Source organism: Salvelinus namaycush, chromosome 20 (genome assembly GCF_016432855.1).
Source record: "Salvelinus namaycush isolate Seneca chromosome 20, SaNama_1.0, whole genome shotgun sequence".
Classification (NCBI taxonomy): Eukaryota; Metazoa; Chordata; class Actinopteri; order Salmoniformes; family Salmonidae; genus Salvelinus; species Salvelinus namaycush.
The window spans coordinates 32,294,352-32,317,843 of record NC_052326.1 but is presented as its reverse complement, the minus strand read 5'-3'; the positions used below and the strand labels follow the sequence as shown (position 1 = coordinate 32,317,843).

The following is a 23,492-nucleotide window of genomic DNA, read 5'->3' as shown; positions in this document are numbered from 1 at the left end:
CCAGTGTGTCTGGCGACAAATATGTAGCGAGGGCCAGCTGACGAGAGCATACAGGCCGCAGTGGTGGGTAGTATATGGGGCTTTGGTGACAAAACGGATGGCACTGTGATAGACTGCATCCAGTTTGCTGAGTAGTGTTGAAGGCTATTTTGTAAATGACATTGCCGAAGTTGAGGATCGGTAGGATAGTCAGTTTTACGAGGGTATGTTTGGCAGCGTGAGTGAAGGACGCTTTGTTGCGAAATAGGAAGCAGATTCTAGATTTAATTTTGGATTGGAGATGTTTAATATGAGTCTGGAAGGAGAGTTTACAGTCTAGCCAGACACCTAGCTATTTGTAGTTGTCCACATATTCTAAGTCAGAACTGTCCAGAGTATTGATGCTAGTCGGGCGGGCGGGTGCGGGCAGCGATCGGTTGAATAGCATGCATTTAGTTTTACTTGCATTTAAGAGCAGTTGGAGGCCACGGAAGGAGTGTTGTATGGCATTGAAGCTCGTTTGGAGGTTTGTTAACACAGTGTCCAAAGAAGGGCCAGTTGTATACAGAATGGTGTTATCTGCGTAGAAGTGGATCAGGGAATCACCAGCAGCAAGAGCGACATCGTTGATATATACAGAGAAAAGAGTCGGCCCGAGAATTGAACCCTGTGGCACCACCATATAGACTGCCAGAGGTCCGGACAACAGGCCCTCCGATTTGACACACTGAACTCTATCTGAGAAGTAGTTGGTGAACCAGGCAAGGCAGTCATTTGAGAAACCAAGGCTGTTGAGTCTGCCGATAAGAATACGGTGATTGACAGAGTCGAAAGCCTTGGCCAGGTTGATGAAGACGGCTGCACAGTACTGTCTTTTATCAATGGCGGTTATGATATCGTTTAGTACCTTGAGCGTGGCTGAGGTGCACCCGTGACCAGCTCGGAAACCTGGAGTGTACAGTGGAGAAGGTATGGTGGGATTCGAAATGGTCAGTGATCTGTTTGTTAACTTGGCTTTCGAAGACTTTAGAAAGGCAGGGCAGGATGAATATAGGTCTGTAACAGTTTGGGTCTAGAGTGTCACCCCCTTTGAAGAGGGGGATGACCGCGGCAGCTTTCCGATCTTTAGGGATCTCGGACGATACGAAAGAGAGGTTGAACAGACTGGTAATAGAGGTTGCAACAATGGCTGCGGATAATTTTAGAGAGAGAGTGTCCAGATTGTCTAGCCCAGCTGATTTGTACGGGTCCAGGTTTTGCAGCTCTTTCAGAACATCTGCTATCTGGATTTGGGTGAAGGAGAAGCTAGGGAGGCTTGGGCAAGTAGCTGCGCGGGGTGCGGAGCTGTTGGCCGGGGTTGGGGTAACCAGGAGGAAAGCATGGCCAGCCGTAGAGAAATGCTTATTGAAATTCTCGATTATTGTGGATTTATCCGTGGTGACAGTGTTTCCTAGCCTCAGAGCAGTGGGCAGCTGAGAGGAGGTACTCTTATTCTCCATGGACTTTACAGTGTACCAAAACTTTTTGGAGTTAGAGCTACAGGATGCAAATTTCTGTTTGAAAAAGCTAGCCTTTGCTTTCCGAACTCACAGTGTGTATTGGTTCCTAACTTCCCTGAAAAGTTACATTTCGCGGGGACTATTCGATGCTAGTGCAGTCCACCACAGGATGTTTTTTGTGCTGGTCAAGGGCAGTCAGGTCTGGAGTGAACCAAGGGCTATATCTGTTCTTAGTTCTACATTTTTTGAAAGGGGCATGCTTATTTAAGATGGTGAGGAGATTACTTTTAAAGAACGACCAGGCATCCTCTACTGATGGGATGAGGTCAATATCCTTCCAGGATACCCGGGCCAGGTCGATTAGAAAGGCCCCTCTAATGGGGGTGTGGAGTGTACAGTCAGTAAAGACAATAGAGTGGAAGACTATTCAACTCACTATGACACCACCAGTAGAAGTGTTTCCACAATAAGACCTGACGCCCATGACTATTATGGATAATATACACTCTGTCATCATGGGTCAGGGCTACATTAAGGCCGGACTCAACAGGGTGTCTCACCTCTCCTTTCCACCCTGACCCTATTTCAACCCTGGTCCTTAGCAGGGTTGACAGTTGACACCATTTGGGTTGAAAATCTCATCAACCAGTTTGTCTTTGAGTCACCCTGAGTTGAAAATGCCAGTATGAAAATGGCTATTGGTGAACACCCTGGGATGGAGTTCCAATTTACCTCTCAGATCTACAGGTGGTGAGTGAAAGTAGACAATGAAAGGAAAGTAGTTCAGAATGATTAGTTTTCTAACCAGACAGAACTAGGCAGTTACAATACTCCTGGAGACTGAGGATTATACGTGCCACCGAGGCTGACTCCTAAGGTCAAGACCAAGGCTCCTGATTGGAGGGACGATGAGTGCTTCAATACTAATTGAAAAACAGAATAACACAGTACACTACAGACCCTCAAGGACTAGGAGTTAAGTAACACACCCCAGCATTGACCGCCTGCTCTTTCCCCCTCATATGCCTCTCTCTCTCTGTAGCAGGGAAGGGCCCCATCACTGCATTTTCCCAGGGTGGTTTAGGCAAAGCCATCTGGCCCTAGCTAGCCGACTGGCTTTGGGGGGGCTTGCTAGGAGGGTGTGGGGGGGGGGAAGAGCATTGAGGGGGTGTAACTAGAGATGACTCCTTTGCCACAGAGGGACACAAGCTATCATTACTACCCCCCCCCCCCCCCCACCACACACACACACACAAAAAAACAAGGCACACCTCCACCAGTAAACACACTGGGCCACAAGGCCAAGGTTCTTTCATGTCCTGTCTGAGACTATGGTGGAGGGAAAATGGATGAAAACAAATAGAAAAAAAGGAATATGTGAAAATAACTAAGCATGTTTACAATGGGTGTTGTTTGTATGTAGTTGTATAGCTGTCAAGGACAAAACACATAACAATGCTTATCTGGTCAATAGGATCAAGGAGTGCACTTGTCTGACTATGATAACAATCGTTAAAGATAACAATCAATCCATTTCATGCTTTTCTCCATAAAATGGCTAATTGCCCAAGTTGTTTACATTGTTATCTTCTGTATAATAACCCAATAGGTTCTACTAAAATTATCTTGAAACAGAGCCCACACATTAATTGACTGGAGAGTGACATCAAAATGATATGATAAATTACTGAATGAATAAACCAAAAAAAGTTTAGCCTATACTTACTCTGTGGAATTCATTATTAAAATCGTGTTTTTGCCTTCAAAACGGTGTACTAGTCACTAACACAAGTTTATGAGCATCCCACCCGCAGACTTTTTCAAACAGCAGCTCTTCTTCAGGAATTAACGTTACATTGATTGTTCAATTTCACTGGGTGATTCAGTTACATTGTATCTTTATTTTGTTTGAAGGAGCCTAAAGATCATAAATAGTATTGTCTGGGGTGCGAATAAAATCCATCATAGCCAATGATATGGCTGTAATTTACATCCTGTAAAGGTTCATAATTTATTTACACATTGTACAGAACACTTACCGACTGCGTTCGGCTACGTGGATCTGTTTTCCGTGAAAACTGTCAGGCATGAAGACAACGGAAAACAACAGAAAATCGAAGCAGCAGTGGAAAAACCGGTTCCAATGCACATAGGCTATAGTCACAGTGAGCAAAAAAAAGTTTTCCCTTCAATGTTTTAAGGACAAAAGTAGGTTATTCAAAATGAATCAGCCCCGCGTTCTCGTCATCTTCAACATCTGTGTCTACAATTATAAATCGTTCTTTGCAGTCTCAACGGAGAAACTTAAGTTAGTTATTTCGGTTGATAACATGTATTTATAAGTTCCACGGCATTGTATTAAAAATCAGTTTGTCAGTTGGCTAGTTAGTCACGTCTGACAGAAGCCAGTTACAGCAAGCCAAATTGTTTGTCCTCCAACCCTTTTCTTTTACACACCTCCTCTTTCCCTCTTTCTGGCGTAGACTCTCGAGTTCTAAACTCATATAAAAAAAAGAGAAGGCCTATTATTTTTCTCCGTGAGAGTCCAACCTTTCTCTCCTCCTCCCCCCCTCCTCTCCCTCTCCTCCCCCCCTCCTCTCCCTCTCCTCCCCCCCTCCTCTCTCCCTCTCCTCCTCCTCCCCCCTCCTCTCCCTCTCCTCCTCCTCTCCCTCTCCTCCCCCCTCCTCTCTCCCTCTCCTCCTCCTCCCCCCCTCCTCTCCCTCTCCTCCCCCCCCTCCTCTCCCTCTCCTCCCCCCCCTCCTCTCCCTCTCCTCCCCCCCTCCTCTCTCCCTCTCCTCCTCCTCCCTCCTCCTCTCCCTCTCCTCCTCCCCCCCTCCTCTCCCTCTCCTCTCCCCCCTCTCCTCTCTCCCCCTCCCTATCTCTCTCCCTCCCCTCCCTCTCTCTCCCTCGCCCTCCCTCCCTCTCTCCCCTCTCTCTCTCTCCCTCTCTATCCCTCCAACTTTCAGCCAACAGCTGAAAACACCTGACATCATAGCCAACAGACCATCTGTTATTGCTGCCCGGTTGAATTCAAATTTGGGACTGGAAGGGCAAGGTAGGGGAACGAGGCTTGGATGGGACTGAGTTAGTCTTCTATAATAATAATAGATTAAGTGTAATTACATAGTTAGGTCTACTGCACTGTGTGTGTGTATGAAATGTTACATTTTGTATGGTATATATTCATTTTGGATGTCCAGCACCCATTCCGTATGATATGCTACGAATTACAATTTGTATTATATGTTACAAATTTTCTAAACGTACAATGTTACACATTTGAAAAACATACAATATGTTAAGAATTTGCTAAATGTATGATATGTTACAAATTCTAGCTAGATGGCTAATGTTAGCTAGCTCGCTAACTTTAGCTAGGCTAGTGGTTAGGGTTACGGTTACGGTTAAGGTTAGGGTTAAGTCTAGGAGATAGGTTAAAGGGTTAAGGTTAGGGGAAGGGTTAGGAGAGGGTTAGCTAAGTAGTTTCAAAGTAGCTAAAAAGTAGTTGAAAAGTTGCTAATCAGCTATAATAATGAAGTTGTCCGTGATGAGAGTCAATACACCCACCCATCCACCCAACTTTTGTTTTTGCCTTAAGTAACCATCTGTCTTATGTAACCATACCAAATGTAACATATCATACTAAATGGAGTGTCACGGATTTACATACAGAATCATACGAAATGCTCCGCGACCAAGTTCCAAGCCGAAAAGACATTAGGAACAGGCAGGGGACCTGGTGCACCCGAATGGTGTCACCCGATTAGCAATTGGGTGCACCCGATGACACTTTGTATTCTTCTCTGTCAGCTCTGTACAGTCCTGGGGTTCCTGTGGATTTGTAACCATCTGCCATGACAGACAGGCAATATGGCCACCCATAGTGGGTTGATGGTGTCGGAGCAGTTGGTTAGTGTTCTGTAGACGATACACATGGCACACATATGGGTACACAAGAAGAAGGGGGATTTGATGTGTTCACGTTTACAAGGCAATCTGTTTGACTGGAGGTGCAAAGGCTTTGAATTTCCTATAAAACTACAGTTTTTCTGTACTGCAGCACAGGGAGGTGGGAGGTTCAGTGAAGTTAAAGAGTAAATCAGTCCATGAGGGAACAGAAGAACATTTATAGAAAGAGAATCAGAGAACACAGCTAGACAATATGCCCACTTCTTGAAAATATCCTTCACAAAATGTCCTCTTGTATATCTCTACACAGTCTTATAGACACATCTTTTGATATTACAACTTGAAATATGTTTGTTTATTCACACACTCCCTCCCGTAAAGCGTAACACTTTAAAACAAACAGTTAATTCTACCATCTAGTATGCTACTCTACAGTTTCTTTATATCCCTCATTGCAAAACAAAAACCTGGAAATCATAACTCTTTGAGCTGTCAGTCAATATTTAATATCTGGGTCACTATTCTTGTAACAGGACACACACACACTTGTCGTGTTTGTACAGGCCCAGACCACTGCTGTGCTTCTCCCTCTCCCATCCCGGCTCTGGGTCTGTGGGATAGGGGTCTGACCGGATGCTAGCAACAGGAAGTGGCTAACACGCTCCAGATGTGGGGACCAGGGGGACCACCCCCGCCGAACAGGGAAAGGTGGGAGACCACAGGCCCTGATTGTAAACATACTGCGATTCCTGTGAACCCACCTACTTTCTCCCTTCTCTCATCCTTACAGAAACAGGGTCTCGTCCTTACAGAAACAGGGTCTGGGGAAATAGAAATAGGTAAGTTGACGGGTGAACCCTGAAGAAGACAGAAATTAAGTCTACGGTACAGCAGAGTTCTTTTGCTCATTTGAGATAATAGTAGGGGGGATAGTAATGTGTGAGTGATACATTTTATTTGTCACATGCTTCATAAACAACAGGCGTAGACTAACAATGAAATGCTTATTTACGGGCCATTCCCAACAATAAAGAGAGAAAGAAAAGATAAATAATAGAAAAGTGAAACATAATAAAACAAGTAATAATAAATACACAGTGAGTTATGATAACTTAGCTATATACAGTTGAAGTCGGAAGATTACATACACTTAGGTTGGAGTCATTAAAACTCGTTTATCAACCACTCCACAAATTTCTTGTTAACAAACTATAGTTTTGGCAAGTCGGTTAGGACATCTACTTTGTGCATGACACAAGTAATTTTTCCAACAATTGTTTACAGACAGATTATTTCACTTATAATTCACTGTATCACAATTCCAGTGGGTCAGAAGTTTACATATACTAAGTTGACTGTGCCTTTAAACAGCTTGGAAAATTCCAGAAAATGATGTCATGGCTTTAGAAGCTTCTGATAGGCCAATCATTTGAGTCAATTGGAGGTGTACCTGTGGATTAGAGGTCGACCGATTAATTAGGGCCGATTTCAAGTTTTCATAACAATCGGTAATCGGCATTTTTGGACACCGATCATGGCCGATTGCATTGCATTCCACGAGGAAACTGCGTGGCGGGCCGATCACCTGTTACGAGAGTGCAGCAAGGAGCCAAGGTAAGTTGCTAGCTAGTATTAAACTTATCTTATAAAAAACAATCAATCTTCATATAATCACTAGTTAACTACACATGGTTGATGATATTACTAGTTTAACTAGCTTGTCCTGCATTGCATATAATCAATGTGGTGCCTGTTAATTTATCATCGAATCACAGCCTACTTTGCCAAACGGGGGATGATTTAACAAATGCGCATTCGCGAAAAAAGCACAATCATTGCACAAATGTACCTAACCATAAACATCAATGCCTTTCTTAAAATCAATACACAGAAGTATATATTTTTAAACCTGCATATTTAGTTAAAAGAAATTAATGTTAGCAGGCAATATTAAATAGGGAAATTGTGTCACTTCTCTAGCGTTCATTGCACGCAGAGTCAGGGTATATGCAACAGTTTGGGCCGCCTGGCTCGTAGCGAACTAATTTGCCAGAATTGTACATAATTATGACATAACATTGAAAGTTGTGCAATGTAACAGCAATATTTAGACTTAGGGTTGCCACCCGTTCGATACAATACGGAACAGTTCCGTATTTCACTGAAAGAATAAACGTTTTGTTTTCGAAATTATAGTTTCCGGATTTGACCATATTAATGACCAAAGGCATGTATTTCTGTGTTTATTATATTATAATTAAGTCTATGATTTGATATTTGATAGAGCAGTCTGACTGAGCGGTGGTAGGCGGCAGCAGGCTCGTAAGCATTCATTCAAACTTTACTGTGTTTGCCAGCAGCTCTTAGCAATGCTTGATTCACAGCTCTGTTTATGACTTCAAGCCTATCAACTCCTGAGATTAGGCTGGCAATACTAAAGTGCCTATTAGAACATCCAATAGTCAAAGGTATATGAAATACAAATGGTATAGAGAGAAATAGTCAAATCTTCATAATTCCTATAATAACTACAACCTAAAACTTCTTAACTGGGAATATTGAAGAACTGGGAATATTGAACCACCAGCTTTCATATGTTCTCATGTTCTGAGCAAGGAACTTAAACGTTTGATTTTTTACATGGCACATATTGCACTTTTACTTTCTTCTCTAACACTGTGTTTCTGCATTATTTAAACCAAACTGAGCATGTTTCATTATTTATTTGAGACTAAATATATTTTATTTATGTATTATATTAAGTTAAAATAAAAGTGCTCATTCAGTATTGTTGTAATTGTCATTATTACAAAAATATATAAAAATCGTCCGATTAATCGGTATCGGCTTTTTTTGGTCCTCCAATAATCGGTATCGGCGTTGAAAAATCATAATCGGTCGACCTCTACTGTGGATGTATTTCAAGACCTCTTTGCTGGACATCATGGGACAATCAAAAGAAATCAACCAAGACCTCAGAAAAAAATTGTAGAGCTCCACAAGTCTGATTCATCCATGGGAGCAATTTCCAAATGCCTGAAGGTACCACGATCATCTGTACAAACAACAGTACGCAAGTATAAACACCATGGGACCATGCAGCCGTCATACCGCTCAGGAAGGAGACGCGTGCTCTCTCCTAGAAATGAACGTACTTTGGTGCGAAAAGTGCAAATCAATTCCAGAACAACAGCAAAGAACCTTGTGAAGATGCTGGAGGAAACGGGTACAAAAGTATCTATATCCACAGTGAAACGAGTCCTATATCAACATAACCTGAAAGGCCGCTCAGCAAGGAAGAAGCCACGGATCCAAAACCGCCATAAAAAAGCCAAACTACGGTTTGCACATGGGGATAAAGATCGTACTTTTTGGAAAAATGTCCTAGGAAACAAAAATAGACCTGTTTGGCCATAATGACCATCGTTATGTTTGGAGGAAAAAGTAGGAGGCTTGCAAGCTGAAGAACACCATCCCAACCTTGAAGGACAGGGGTGGCAGCATCATGTTGTGGGGGTGCTTTGCTGCAGAAGGGACTGGTGCACTTCACAAAATAGATGGCATCATGAGGGAAGAAAATTATGTGGATATATTGAAGCAACATCTCAAGACATCAGTCAGGAAGTTAAAGCTTGGTCGCAAATGGGTCTTTCAAATGGACAATGACCCCAAGCAAACTTCCAAAGTTGTGACAAAATGGCTTAAGACAACAAAGTCAAGGTATTGGAGTGGCCATCACAAAGCCCTGACCTCAATCCCATAGAAAATATGTGGGCAGAACTGAAAAAGCGTGTGCGAGCAAGGAGGCCTACAAACCTGACTCAGTTACACCAGCTCTGTCATGAGGAATGGGCCAAAATTCACCCAACTTATTGTGGGAAGCTTGTGGAAGGCTACCCAAAAACATTTTAAAGTTAAACAATTTAAAGGCAATGCTACCAACTACTAATTGAGTGTATGTAAACTTCTGACGCACTGGGAATGTGATGAAAGAAATAAAAGCTGAAATAAATCATTCTCTTGTAACGGCTGTCGTAGTCGTTCTCCTCCTCAGACGAGGAGGAGCATGGATCGGACCAAGATGCGGATTGGTAAGTATTCATGTTTTAATGGGAAAACAACAAACACTACAAAATACAACAACCAACAACCGTGACTAACCTGAAACAGTCCTGTGTGGCCCAAACACTGACACAGGAACAAACACCCACCAAACACAAGTGAAACCCTGGCTGCCTTTGTATGATTCTCAATCAGGGACAACGATTCACAGCTGTCTCTGATTGAGAATCATACCAGGCCGAACACAAAATTCCAACATAGAAAATCAAACCTAGACCAACCCACCCAACTCACGCCCTGACCAACTAAAACAAATACATGACAAAGGAAAACAGGTCAGGAACGTGACATCTCTCTACTATTATTCTGGCATTTCACATTCTTAAAATAAAGTGGTGATCCTAACTGACCTAAGACAGGGAATTTTTATTCTGATTAAATGTCAGGAATTGTGAAAACTGAGTTTAAATGTATTTGGCTCAGGTGTATGTAAACTTCCGACTTCAACTGTACACAGGGTACCAGTACCGAGTTGATGTGAAGGGGTATGAGTTAATTGAGGTAGATACATGTACAGTGCATTTGAAAAGTATTCAGACCCCTTTCCTTTTCCCTCATTTTGTTACATTACGGTCTTATTCTAAAATTGATGAAATTGTTTCCTCATCAAGCTGCACACACACAAAAAAAACAGAAATACCTTATTTACATAAGTATTCAGACCCTTTGCTATGAGACTTGAAATTGAGCTTAGGTGCATCCTGTTTCCAATCATCCATGAGATGTTTCTACAACTTGGAGTCCACCAAGGCACACACCTGTCTATAGAAGGTCCCACAGTTGCAGTGCATGTCAGGGCAAAAAACAAGCCATGAGGCTGAAGGAATTGTCCGTAGAGCTCCGAGACACAGATCTGGGGAAGGGTACCAAAATATGTCTGCAGCATTGAAGGTCCCCAAGAACACAGTGGCCTCCATCATTCTTAAATGGAAGAAGTTTGGAATCACCAAAATCTTCCTAGAGCTGGCCGTCCAGCCAAACTGAGCAATCAGGGTAGAAGAGCCTTGGTCAGGGAGTTGACCAAGAACCCGATGGTCACTCTGACAGAGCTCCTCTGTGGAGATGGGAGAACCTTCCAGAAGGACAACCATCTCTGCAGCACTCCACCAATCAGGCCTTTATGGTAGAGTGGCAAGACGGAAGCCACTCCTTAGTAAAAGGCACATGGCAGCCTGCTTGGAGTTTGCCAAAAGGCACCTAAACAACTCTCAGACCATGAGAAATAAGATTCTCTGGTCTGATGAAACCAAAATTGAACTCTGTCCTGAATGCCAAGCATCACGTCTGGAGGAAACCTGGCACCATCCTAATGTGAATCATGGTGGTGGAAGCATCATGCTGTGGGGACTGGGAGCAGGGGCGGAGCCAGAGGGGTGTCCAGGGTGGCACTGGACACCCCTGACATTTACATTTTAGTCATTTAGCAGACGCTCTTATCCAGAGCGACTTACAGTAGAGTGCATACATTTTATTAAATTTTACATACTGAGACAAGGATATCCCTACCGGCCAAACCCTCCCTAACCCGGACGACGCTATGCCAATTGTGCGTCGCCCCACGGACCTCCCGGTTGCGGCCGGCTGCGACAGAGCCTGGGCGCGAACCCAGCCCAGCCTGGGCGCGAACCCAGAGACTCTGGTGGCGCAGCTAGCACTGCGATGCAGTGCCCTAGACCACTGCGCCACCCGGGAGGTCACCCTGGTGTAACTGAGTCAGGTTTGACATCTGATTGGCCACCCTGGGTGCCACCCCAAAATTTATTTAGCTACTGACAGTTTGATTTATTGACATCTCATTTCACCTCTTGTTGAAAGAAGCATTTATTTTGATGTTTTCAAATCGAGGACGAGGAAGAGAGAATTTTAACGTTGGTTGCGAGATACAGAAGAATAAGAATAAAAAGAACATACAGAAGAAGAAGAGAGAATATTTCCACAGCTTCACAAGCTCATTGGCGAAAGCATCATATTTAAAGTAAGTTTTAAGGTTTAGCATCGGTTTTAGGTTTCCTGAACAACTTTTACAAAAGTTGAGTCGCTGTGTAAGTTAAGCTTAGACCTTTGGCTCCATTAACAGACAGTTAATCAGATAAGAGAGATCGGTTCCCAATTTAGCCTAACATTATGTTTACATCTGTGCTGGTAACACATGCATATACAGTGCAGTGTTGTAAGTTACAGTATACGAATGTTTAGCTAATGTGGAGTAACTAGTAGGCTACATCTGTTAGTGTTCAGCAAGTTAACATTCATTCTAATGTGGGGTAACTAGTAGGCTACATCTGTTAGTGTTCAACAAGTTAACATTCATTCTAATGTGGGGTAACTAGTAGGCTACATCTGTTAGTGTTCAACAAGTTAACATTCATTCTAATGTGGAGTAACTAGTAGGCTACATCTGTTAGTGTTCAACAAGTTAACATTCATTCTAATGTGGGGTAACTAGTAGGCTACAGCTGTCAGTGTTCAGCAAGTTAACATTCATTCTAATGTGGGGTAACTAGTAGGCTACATCTGTTAGTGTTCAACAAGTTAACATTCATTCTAATGTGGAGTAACTAGTAGGCTACATCTGTTAGTGTTCAACAAGTTAACATTCATTCTAATGTGGGGTAACTAGTAGGCTACATCTGTTAGTGTTCAGCAAGTTAACATTCATTCTAATGTGGGGTAACTAGTAGGCTACATCTGTTAGTGTTCAACAAGTTAACATTCATTCTAATGTGGAGTAACTAGTAGGCTACATCTGTTAGTGTTCAACAAGTTAACATTCATTCTAATGTGGAGTAACTAGTAGGCTACAGCTGTCAGTGTTCAGCAAGTTAACATTCATTCTAATGTGGGGTAACTAGTAGGCTACATCTGTTAGTGTTCAGCAAGTTAACATTCATTCTAATGTGGAGTAACTAGTAGGCTACATCTGTTAGTGTTCAGCAAGTTAACATTCAGCTATTTGAAATCCATTAACTCAGTTAGACTTTCGTACTTGAACTCAAAACGAACAATTGTTATTATCAATTTGTTAAAGTTACTCGAAAGATGACCACAATTTGCAGATAGCCTGTTTCAATTTGCAGATAGCCATCACAGGACTACAGAAGTGAGGGTTACTTTGGAGAACTATGGAAAGAGGTTGAAGAGATTGCAGAGCACTGAAAAATAAGTTTACAGTGTGTAAAAGACTGCCTAAAACAAGCTTAAGATTCCATGACTCATTGATGATTAGCACTGTAGGATAGCAAGCACCCCCACAACATGATGCTGCCACCCCCGTGCTTCACGGTTGGGATGGTATTATCCGGCTTGCAAGCCTCCCCCTTTTTCCTCCAAACATAACGATGGTCATTATGGCCAAACAGTTCGATTTGTGTTTCATCAGACCAGAGGACATTTCTCCAAAAAGTACAATCTTTGTCCCCATGTGCAGTTGCAAACCGTAGTCTGGCTTTTTTATGGCGGTGTTGGAGCAGTGGCTTCTTCCTTGCTGAGCGGCCTTTCAGGTTATGTTGATATAGGACTCGTTTCACTGTGGATATAGATACTTTTGTACCTGTTTCCTCCAGCATCTTCACAAGGTCCTTTGCTGTTATTCTGGGATTGATTTGCACTTTTCGCACCAAAGTACGTTCATCTCTAGGAGACAGAACGCGTCTCCTTCCTGAGCAGTATGGCGGCTGCGTGGTCCCATGGTGTTTATACTTGCATACTATTGTTTGCACATATGAACGTGGTACCTTCAGGCATTTGAAAATTGCTCCCAAGGATGAACCAGACTTGTGGAGGTCTACAATTTTTTTTTCTGAGGTCTTGACTGATTTCTTTTGATTTTTCCATGGTGTCAAGCAAAGAGGCACTGAGTTTGAAGGTAGGCTTTGAAATACATCTACAGGTACACCTACAATTTACTCAAATGATGTCAATTAGCCTATCAGAAGCTTCTAAAGCCATGACATAATTTTCTGGAATTTTCCAAACTGTTTAAAAGGCACAGTCAACTTAGTGTATGTAAACTTCTGACCCACTGGAATTGTGATTAAGTGAAATAATCTGTAAACAAAAAACATTTACTTGTGTCATGCACAAAGTAGATTTCCTCACCAACCTTCCAAAACTATAGTTTGTTAACAAGAAATTTGTGGAGTGGTTGAAAAACGAGTTTTAATGACTCCAACCTAAGTGTATGTAAACTTCCGACTTCAACTGTAGATATTACAGACTGGGTCAGGGAGAGGTTTAAAATATCAGTGAAGACACTTGCTAGCACATGCTCTGAGTACGCGTCCTGGTTATCCGTCTGTCCCTGCAGCTTTGTGAATGTTACTCATATCGGCTACGGAGAGCGTGATCACAGTCATCCAGAACAGCTGGTAATCTCTTGCAGAGTTCAGTGTTGCTTGCCTCGTATCAAGCATAGAAGGGATTTAGCTCGGGTCACTGGGCAGCTCGCTGCTGAGTTTCCGTTTTTAATCCGTGATAGTTTGCAAGCCCTGCCACATCCGAGTGTCTGAGCCAGTGTATTAGGATTCGATGTTAGTCCTGTATTGATGCCTTTTCGGTTTGATGTTTCTGCAGAGGGCGTAGCGGGTTTTCTTATAAGCGTCCGGATTAGTGTCCCGCTACTTGAAAGCGACTGCTGTAGCCTTTAGCTTTGTGCGGATGTTACCCGTAATCCATGGTTTATGGTTGGGATATGTACATACGGTCACTGTGGGGACGAAGTCATTGATGCACTTGTTAATGAAGCCAAGACTGATGTGGTAAACTCAATGCCATCGGATGAACCCCAGAACGTATTCCAAACTGTGCTAGCGAAACAGTCCTGTAGTTTAGCATCGGCAACATTGGACCACTTCCGTATTGACAGATAATCTACTCTACATTGTCATGTGCCCCCTAGTGGTGAAAAGGGTGTGCTGGTGTACTCCAGATGCAAAAATTGTAATTACTTTTTTATTCATCAACATGCGCAGGTTTTACCTTGAACTGTATATGCAACATGAGAAACATTCTGAAAACAGCTTTTTAAAAACAGCAGATATTTTATTTCCCCAAAAGTGATCAAAGTTAACCAGTAATCTGCTTATTACAATATTGAGTTTATATGGACTGCCTCAAAATGCCACTTTCCACCGTATGGACCCTGATCCAAAGTAGTGCACTATAAAGGGAATAGGGTGCCATTTGGGACAAATCCATGGAAAGAAACATCTCTTTTTTTATTCTAAAACCTGGGCATTGACAGTACAATCCCTGTATTGGCTAGACCTTTGAAAGACATACAGAACATTGAATACTGAAGAGAAAGACTGAAGAATATAATGACAAGCCCATCAAATGCATCATGTTTCCAATAAACCTGGAGCTATCTCACTCTCTGGTCTTTGGATTTTCTCTAATACTTGTTTACCGCCTTCTCAGAAATATTTGGTAAGTGAAGGTCCAGGTTTCCCCATCCTCAGTTCCCATACAGCCCTGTAGAGGCATTGTGTAAGATGATGCTTCAATCATATTGGGTCCAACTGGATTCCTCAGATTGGTGGAGGATGAGGTGAGTTTCCCCCTTTCTATGTAAAACATTGAGCACCTAAGTGGAAAAGCTGTATATAAATAAAATGAATCAAACTGAAGACTTCTCCTCTAATCATCATCTTGCTCATCGTCAATCAAGACCTTCTGTCGTCTGCCCTTGGCAGGGGCGGAGTGACTGAGTCACTGCGTCCCTGTCAGACACGAGGTCCAGAGTGAGGGAGACCTCTGTCAGGAGAGGAGACAGCAATGTTAGCAAAACATGTCGTATTAATAATTTTGTAGCCTGGATGCCAGTCCGTTTCTTCTTTAACAAACGCCAGTCATTGTCATTCTTGCCAAACAAAGGCAAAGGAGTTTGTGGGTAAAACTAACAGGAATAGATTTATGATTAGGTTAAAGCACAGTATCTCCATCCTCATCGCTGTCCAACAACAGCACTCTGCTTCTCTTGCTGGAGGTCTTCTTATTCTCTGAAGATCTGTGATGGTCAAGGAGAGGAGAAAACAGTCAGAAAATAAACAGGCAATGCTATGCTATTGCATAAGAAATACACTGTGTACAGAATGGAGAACTCTCACCTCTGAGGTGCACTGTCTGAATCTATATCCTCAACAGGTGTGACATCTGAAGAGAAAGAAATGGCTTGTCAGATATAAGTGGATGTTTGCGCATATACAGTAGTTAATCATATTCAGATTTTTGGTAACACAAAACAGCATCAGTAAAAAACCTTACATTTGTGAAGAGTTTGATGGAAATATTACATCCGCTAATAAAGTTACGGTTAACTAAGCAACAACCTTGGATCAATTCTATGAGATCTCCACAATTCAGAGTTATCAATGGAATATGAGATAATGGCTATTCATTAGTGCACTACTTTTGAACACAGCCCATAGGGTTCTGGTCAAAAGTAGTGCACTATATAGTGAATTGGGTGCCATTTCAGACACATCCAATGTCTTTAATCTGCTGACCTTTGTGTTCTGCTGAGGCAGATGGCTATTTCCTCTTGTGGGCCAGCAGCAGGCCTCAGAGGGCCTGGGCTCTCTGCTCATGGGAGTCTGCCTCCACCTGCGGCTGCTCCTGGATGGGGCTCCTTGGGGATGGCCACTCCGACCCCTCTCCCCCTGCCGTCGGGGATCCCCTTAACTGGTTTATCTTGGCTGGGATCCTCCAGAACGACTCCAGAACGACTCCTAATCGATCATCAGACACACATTACCTATACAGTAGTCTATGGGAAAGCCTGCTGAAGTTTTGAAAAAGACAGACATCACTTCAATGCCTTTTATAAATGCAACATTTTCAAAGTTGAGTGCCTCATATAAGCTGCATCTTGCCTTAAAGTTGGAATCCTTAATCGTGAAACTGCCACGTCCGTTTGTGATAATACAACAACAAAGTGACTGCAAGCAATGCTGTTTTTTCTCTCGGACATCAATGAACGCACGCGAAATAGAACAGCAGAATATGTACTGCAATTTTTGGATGCGCATTGCGACACTCACCTCCGCTCAACAACAAAAAAACGATAATGGCCATGGTGCCGACAGTGTCAGTTTCCCCTATTGCGGATTCCATCTTTTAACTAAGTAAATACTTTTGGGACTTAGTCCTGCAATTTAATGTGGGTAAGACAACAACAACAAAAATGATATAAAAATATATATTTTTATATAGCTGAGTTGCCGCCTAAATCCCCCCTGCTCATCGGCTGGTACTCGAACCCCTATTTTCCGTAGTAACCTCTGGAAGCTCCTTTTCTCCATTGTGTCCTCATTCTCCTCTGTCAGAGGGACAGGTGGTACAGGCTGAGACAAGCCTGATGATGAAAATACAACATTAACTGCCACAATAAATCACAAATGTCCTCAACTACACTTCAAAGATGCAGCAATTCACAATGATAAAGGAATACATACTAAGTGTCCCCCTCCCCCAGTACTTTTAGTCATTTTTTACGTGAATTTCCACTCACCTTCTTCCTCGCGGTCATCTGCTGTTCTGTTCAGGCAGTTCTGTAACCACAACAGGGGTCCTGACATACCTGTAACAAAATAATACAGCTTTAGGGACCATTTTTCAAATGTTGACAAATCATTTCCTGATCTTTCTTATCTCTTAGATAGGCTTGTAGCAGGCCCAGAGCCTCAGGGCCCAGTCTGTTGAACAGGGCATCCTGGATACGCACCATGGCCTCCGTCCTCTGCTCCTCCAGGGGAGTGTCTGACGCAGCGTCAAACGGCACAGCGCCCTCTGTCAGAGCCTCCGACAACTGCAGCCACACAGACAGGAAGACCCAGATTCAGCACTCCTACACATGCTGACAGCAACACAATAGGGCTGCATCTCAAATCAAATTTTATTTTTCACATGCGCCAAACACAACAGATGTAGACCTTACTGTGAAAAGCTCACTATAAGCCCTTAATAAAGCAGTTAAGAAAATAGATTTAAGAAATAATTTACTAAATAAACAAAAGTAAAAAATCTAATATAAAAAGTAACAAAACATTTATGAGGCTATATACAGGGAGTACCGGTACCGAGTCAGTGTGCGAGGTAGCAGCAGCGAGTAGCAGCAGTGTAAAAATAAATGGGGGTGGCCATTTGATTAATTGTTCAGCAGTCTTATGGCTTGGGTGTAGAAGCTGTTAAGGAGCCTTTTGGACCTAGACTTGGTGCTCCGGTACCGCTTGCCGTGCGGTAGCAGAGAGAACAGTCTATGACTTGGGTGACTGGAGTCTTTGACCATTTTTTGGGCTTTCCTCTGACACCGTCTAGTATATAGATCCTGGATGGCAGGAAGCTTGGCCCCAGTGATGTACTGGGCCATACGCACTACCCGCTGTAGCGCCGTATGGTCGGATGCCGAGCAGTTGCCATACCAGGCGGTGATGCAACTGGTTAGGATGCTCTCCAAGACTCCACCTCCTGCACGCTTGCCCTCCTCATGCTGGGGAGAGAGATCCGCACCCCTGCTGAGATGGCGTTTGATCGGCCCCTGGATAGCCCTCATGTTCCCCCGGGGCCGGAGTATGCCCGGAGACTCCAGGACCGCCTGGAGACAGCCCACACCTTCGCCAGAGAGCAGCTGGTGAATGTAGGTGTGAGGCAGAAAAGGAACTATGACGTGCACACCCGGGGAAGGCACTTTGTGGCTGGGGAGCTGGTCTGGGTCTACAGCCCCCTAAGGAAAAAAGGCAGATGCCCCAAGTTGGACAGTCACTGGGTGGGACTCTGCAGCGTCCTGGAGAGGGTAGGGGAGGTTGTTTACCGGGTGTAGCTTCCTCCCAGGGGGAGAAAGGTGGCACTGCACCGGGACAGGTTAGCCCCATACAGAGGAGCCTCTGCTCCCCAAACCCTCTCAAAACTAACTGTGTAAGAGATTTTTTTGTAGCAGAGTGCATTGGAGTAGGATTCTATTGCACTGATAGGCATGACTCAGGCCAGTACTCTACATAGACCGGTGAGCTATAACCAATCAGAGCTGCAGTAGTCCTATATGCAAATAGCCATTGCCATATATGGATCTGTGCCATTCAACTGGACTGTTTGCAGCATGAGAGGTCACTTGCGCTTGTTTTGAGATCAAATCGAGAGCTGCATGTAGCCACCTGTGCACATTTGTTCATATTCTTTGCTAGCGAGTGAGTTATAGCCCAGTTATAGCACATTTTTTGTCAACAATGGGGGAGTGGTTGCTTCCTACAAGAGCACAAAATGTGTGCATTACCAGCCATCATTGAAAAGTGAGTCAGGTTAAAGAGCTTTTATGTCTTAAAGGGGCAAGTGTTGTAATTTGAGACGTCTTGAATAAGCTATGTAGCCAATAGGCAGAGGGTAGTATAATGTATCTGATTCTCTGTAATAATGGTGAATTTTATTTTGGAAACTTTGCGTCAAACAACATTTTCAGTCACCTCCTTGTCTGAAGGACAAATGGATTAACAGGTTAATGTCAAGCCCTGCATGTTATTCTTCAAAAGTAGGCTAATAATTAACACCACATATTGGCTGCTATTGTAGGCTGAATGATAGAACAGCTATTTCCATGTTATGGGATGCATTTTTCTCTATTGTTTTTGATGGTAGGCCACTCTGGTAGGCCGACATTGTGATCAAATAGCCACAGTAGCCTACTTGGCCACTGTTAAAACTAACTTAAAGCGGGTACAGCCTCAGCTTTCACAGTAAACGTGTGCCGGAAGTTGCATAGAATTTTTACAACATTCAAGTTTGTGCTCAGCAGACCTGAAATTTGCTCAGTGCCGTAAAAAATGCAAGGGAACATTGGAGACAAGGCTTAACCCTTTCAATGTCAATGCTTTGCCGTTTTATAGCTAATTTCCCAAAATGTGATGCTCCAGAGCTTTTGTATAATTTCAGCTAGTAGTTTTGAAAGTAGTGCTCACGAGTAGAGCTGGCACAATTGTGTAACCAACAATTATGGACAACCGTGAACTAACAAATAATCGTCTTAATGCATTCATTTTAGGAGAAGTGGGGATTCCCCTTCATACTCAAGTAGATATAAATTATCCCAATAGCATTTTTATTTTATTTTTTTACATAAAGTGGGTTAAGCTGGTAATATTTTTACGAGCACAACGGCAAGGGCGGAAGGAGAACTTTAACTTCCAAAAGTGGTCAAAACTATTTATTTTTGAGGGGTGTCACCAAAGCTGTGTTCTATTCATTAGGTATGTCGTGGCTCATTTTCAAAGATGCCTTACAAGCTCAAACAAAAAAGAAATTATACAAACATGACATGACAATAACCATGGCCATTTGCATGACAATTAATTGTTACCAAAAATTCCGTAATCATCACAGCCCTACTCACAAGCCAAAACTGGTCCCCAAAAAACTTGAACAGTTGTGTACTACATCATCCATTTCGTATGATATGATTTTTGCAATCTGCATGATATGATACGAATCTGTTAAGTGCTTAAGGTCCCAGACAGCATCTTTAATCAGACAATCATGAAGGTAAGTAGATAACCATCACCACTGACCTGGGTCATATAGGACCTTCAAATTGACAGCTGGATTAACTCTACTGAGAAGTGGTAAGTGAAGCTTTACAGAATAGACAAAGCAGAGGAGGAAGAAATAGAATGAGACCCCGGTCATATAACTATGACTAGAAACAAGTGCTGTGTTAGTGGCATTTGTGCCGTTTGAGGCCTGACTCGCATTGAGCAAGGGCCTAACAGACCACTCAACTAAGTCACAAAAAAACATTTTATTGGTGAATTAACAGATTGGAAACAGAGCCCACACAGTAAGAAAACAAGTGCTTATTTTCTGGTCCAGAAAGGCCCAAGACTATTCTGCACTGCAATCAAATGAAGTCTAACTTTCTATGCCGCATCCAAACTATTTAAGGTTTAGTTAGGCCTTTGATGTACATCTTGATGGGACCCACCCAACACTTGAAGAAACAAAAAAAGTATAGCAGCTAATGATTCAGGCCGTCTAGTCATTTGGCTCAATAGCAGCATCATCATTCATTCAACGCATAATGGCTCGAAAGGAAATGCATGTATTTTGACAACCAGCTATAAATGTGTCAGTCTAACAAAACAGATTTACTTTGGGGACTTGGCAGTTTAAGTCTCTAAAGATGGTCAGACCCCTGAATAATGATACACCCCTGCTGAATCTAAGAGGAAGAACATCTCAGAGACTAGATCCTGTCTGACTTATGTTAGTGTTGAATACAGAGTAGAACAACTACCCCCTCTCATTGAAGCTATGGAAGTTCAAGGCCGACCGTGGTACTGTAGGCATTGCGAACAGAAAACATAATCCCCTATTATAGTGAATGGAAAAATTGCACGTTTCGTGGTCAATCTTAGTCTTTCTGACCAGACAACATCATGTAGATGGCCTACACATACAGAGACAGAGGGGCGCTGTTTTGCTTGCTCGGATGCTTTCTACGGTGAGATCCATTCAGCCTCTTGCGAACTGAAGGAAAATTATGAAACACAGAGATACTAAAAGATAATATAATTTATGTTTTTTTTATTTGGTATATTTTTTGGAGAAGCCTGGCTTCCCTTGGCATTCATGAATATGCGCCACTGTGCACCTGATTATAATAATTAGATGGTTGATAAGCTGAATCAGGTTAGTTACAACTGGGGTTGGAGCGAATACGTACAGGAGGGTAGTTCTCCAGGAACAGGGTTGGAGTACCACAGTATGAGTTACAATACCTATAAAACCTAGCGGTCAAACAGGAAAATGGTTCCAATCCTTTTTGTACCATTCATTTTTCCCCATAGGGGATTTTAGAAACATTTCAAATAAGGTGCTGTGTTTCGTGTAGGCTTACCTAGGCGTGACATTTTGATCTCTCTCCTTCAAGGTGACTTATCAATATGTTCGCCTGTATTTACCCCCAACAAATGAAATGCTAATTAGCTCTTAATGTGGCTATCATAAAGAACTACAAATGCCATGATGATCTGGACGAAACTGCCGAGTTGGGGCAAAGGTAAGTCTCTGGATTAACTATAAAACGCAAAAGGCAACAATTTCAAAGATTTTACTGAGTTTCAGTTCATATGATGAAATCAGTCAATTTAAATGAATTCATTTGGCCCTAATCTATGGATTTCACATGACTGGGAATACAGATATGCATCCATTGGTCACAGATATCTTTTTTTTTTTTTTAAGTGCCTCAGGAACAGTATCTCTGTTCATTGAAATTGCCATCTATAAAATGCAATTGTAGCTTATGCCTGCCCATACCATAACCCCACCTCCACTTTGGGGCACTCGATTCACAACGTAGACATTACCATACACGTGGTCTGCGGTTGTGAGGCCGGTTGGATGTACTGCAAAATTCTCTAAAACGACATTGGAGGCAGCTTATTGTAGCAGTGTGATGTTGTTCCCTTAGATTATGCACCAAGTTGCACACAAGGCCCAGTTCGAAAAGGCCAGGTCAAGAGGGGATGTTAATAATTTGATAATAATAATAATTCAGTGTGTTTTTAAAATTTAATTACAGCTGCATAACTAATGTTATTTTTTGGTGTACAAACACTTTTTCATATCTGTAACGGCTTTCTTCTTCCTCCTCTGATGAGGAGTAGTATCCATAATGACTTTTAATAAGAATGAAATACGACAAAATACAAACTAACAAAGTGAAACAAAAGGAAAACCGAAAACAGTTCTGTCTGGTGCAGACACACAAAGACTGAAAATAACCACCCACAAAACCCAACAGAAAACAGGCTACCTAAATATGGTTCCCAATCAGGGACAACGATTGACAGCTGCCTCTGATTGAGAACCATATCAGGCCAAACACAGAAATAGAAAATCATAGAAAAACTAACATAGACAACCCACCCAACTCACGCCCTGACCATACTAAAACAAAAGACAAAACAAAGGAACTAAGGTCAGAACGTGACAGTACCCCCCCCCCCCCCCCCCCCCAAAGGTGCGGACTCCGGCCGCAAAACCTGAACCTATAGGGAGGGTCTGGGTGGGCATCTGTCCGCGGTGGCGGCTCTGGCGCTGGACGTGGACCCCACTCCACCATAGTCTTAGTCCGCTTCAGTAGCGTCCTTTGAGCGGCGACCCTCGCCACCAACCTTGGCCTGGGATCCCTAATAAATGGGCCCACGGGACTGAGGGACACCTCTGGACTGAAGGACGCCTCTGGACTGAGGGGCAGCTCCGGTCTGAGGGGCAGCTCAGGACTGAGGGGTAGCTCAGGACTGAGGGGCAGCTCCGGACTGAAGGGCAGCTCCGGACTGAAGGGGTAGCTCAGGACTGAGGGGTAGCTCAGGACTGAGGGGTAGCTCAGGACTGAAAGGCAACTCCGGACTGAAGGGCAGCTCCGGACTGAAGAGCAGCTCCAGACTGGCAGGCGGCTCTGGCAGCTCCTGACTGGCGGGCGGCTCTGGCGGCTCCTGACTGGCGGGCGGCTCTGGCGGCTCAGGACAGACGGGCGGCTCTAGCGGCTCAGGACAGACGGGCGGCTCTGACGGCTCAGGACAGACGGGCGGCTCAGACGGCGCTGGACAGACGGGCAGCTCAAGCGGCGCTGGACAGACGGGCAGCTCAGGCGGCGCTGGACAGACGGGCAGCTCAGGCGGCGCTGGACAGACGGGCAGCTCAGGCGGCGCTGGACAGACGGGAGACTCAGGCCTGCTGAGGCGCATAGTAGGCCTGGTGCGTGGTGCCGGAACTGGTGGTACCGGGCTGGGGACACGCACCACTGGGCGAGTGCGAGGAGCAGGAACAGGGCATAGTGGACCCTGGAGGCGCACAGTAGGCCTGGTGCGTGGTGCCGGAACTGGTGGTACCGGGCTGGGGACACGCACCACTGGGCGAGTGCGAGGAGCAGGAACAGGGCATACTGGACCCTGGAGGAGCACAGTAGGCCTGGTGCCGGAACTGGTGGTACCA

General features: G+C 43.7%; 1 long non-coding RNA gene across 1 annotated transcript; it reads right to left on the bottom strand.

The window, feature by feature from the left end:
* Window positions 1-14,575: 14,575 nt before the first annotated feature.
* Window positions 14,576-17,082, bottom strand: LOC120064578. The gene is made up of 4 exons (XR_005478619.1): window positions 17,020-17,082; window positions 16,016-16,863; window positions 15,617-15,662; window positions 14,576-15,516 (listed from the first exon to the last, which is right to left on the bottom strand). It is a non-coding gene; the product is annotated as an uncharacterized LOC120064578 (long non-coding RNA).
* Window positions 17,083-23,492: the final 6,410 nt, after the last annotated feature.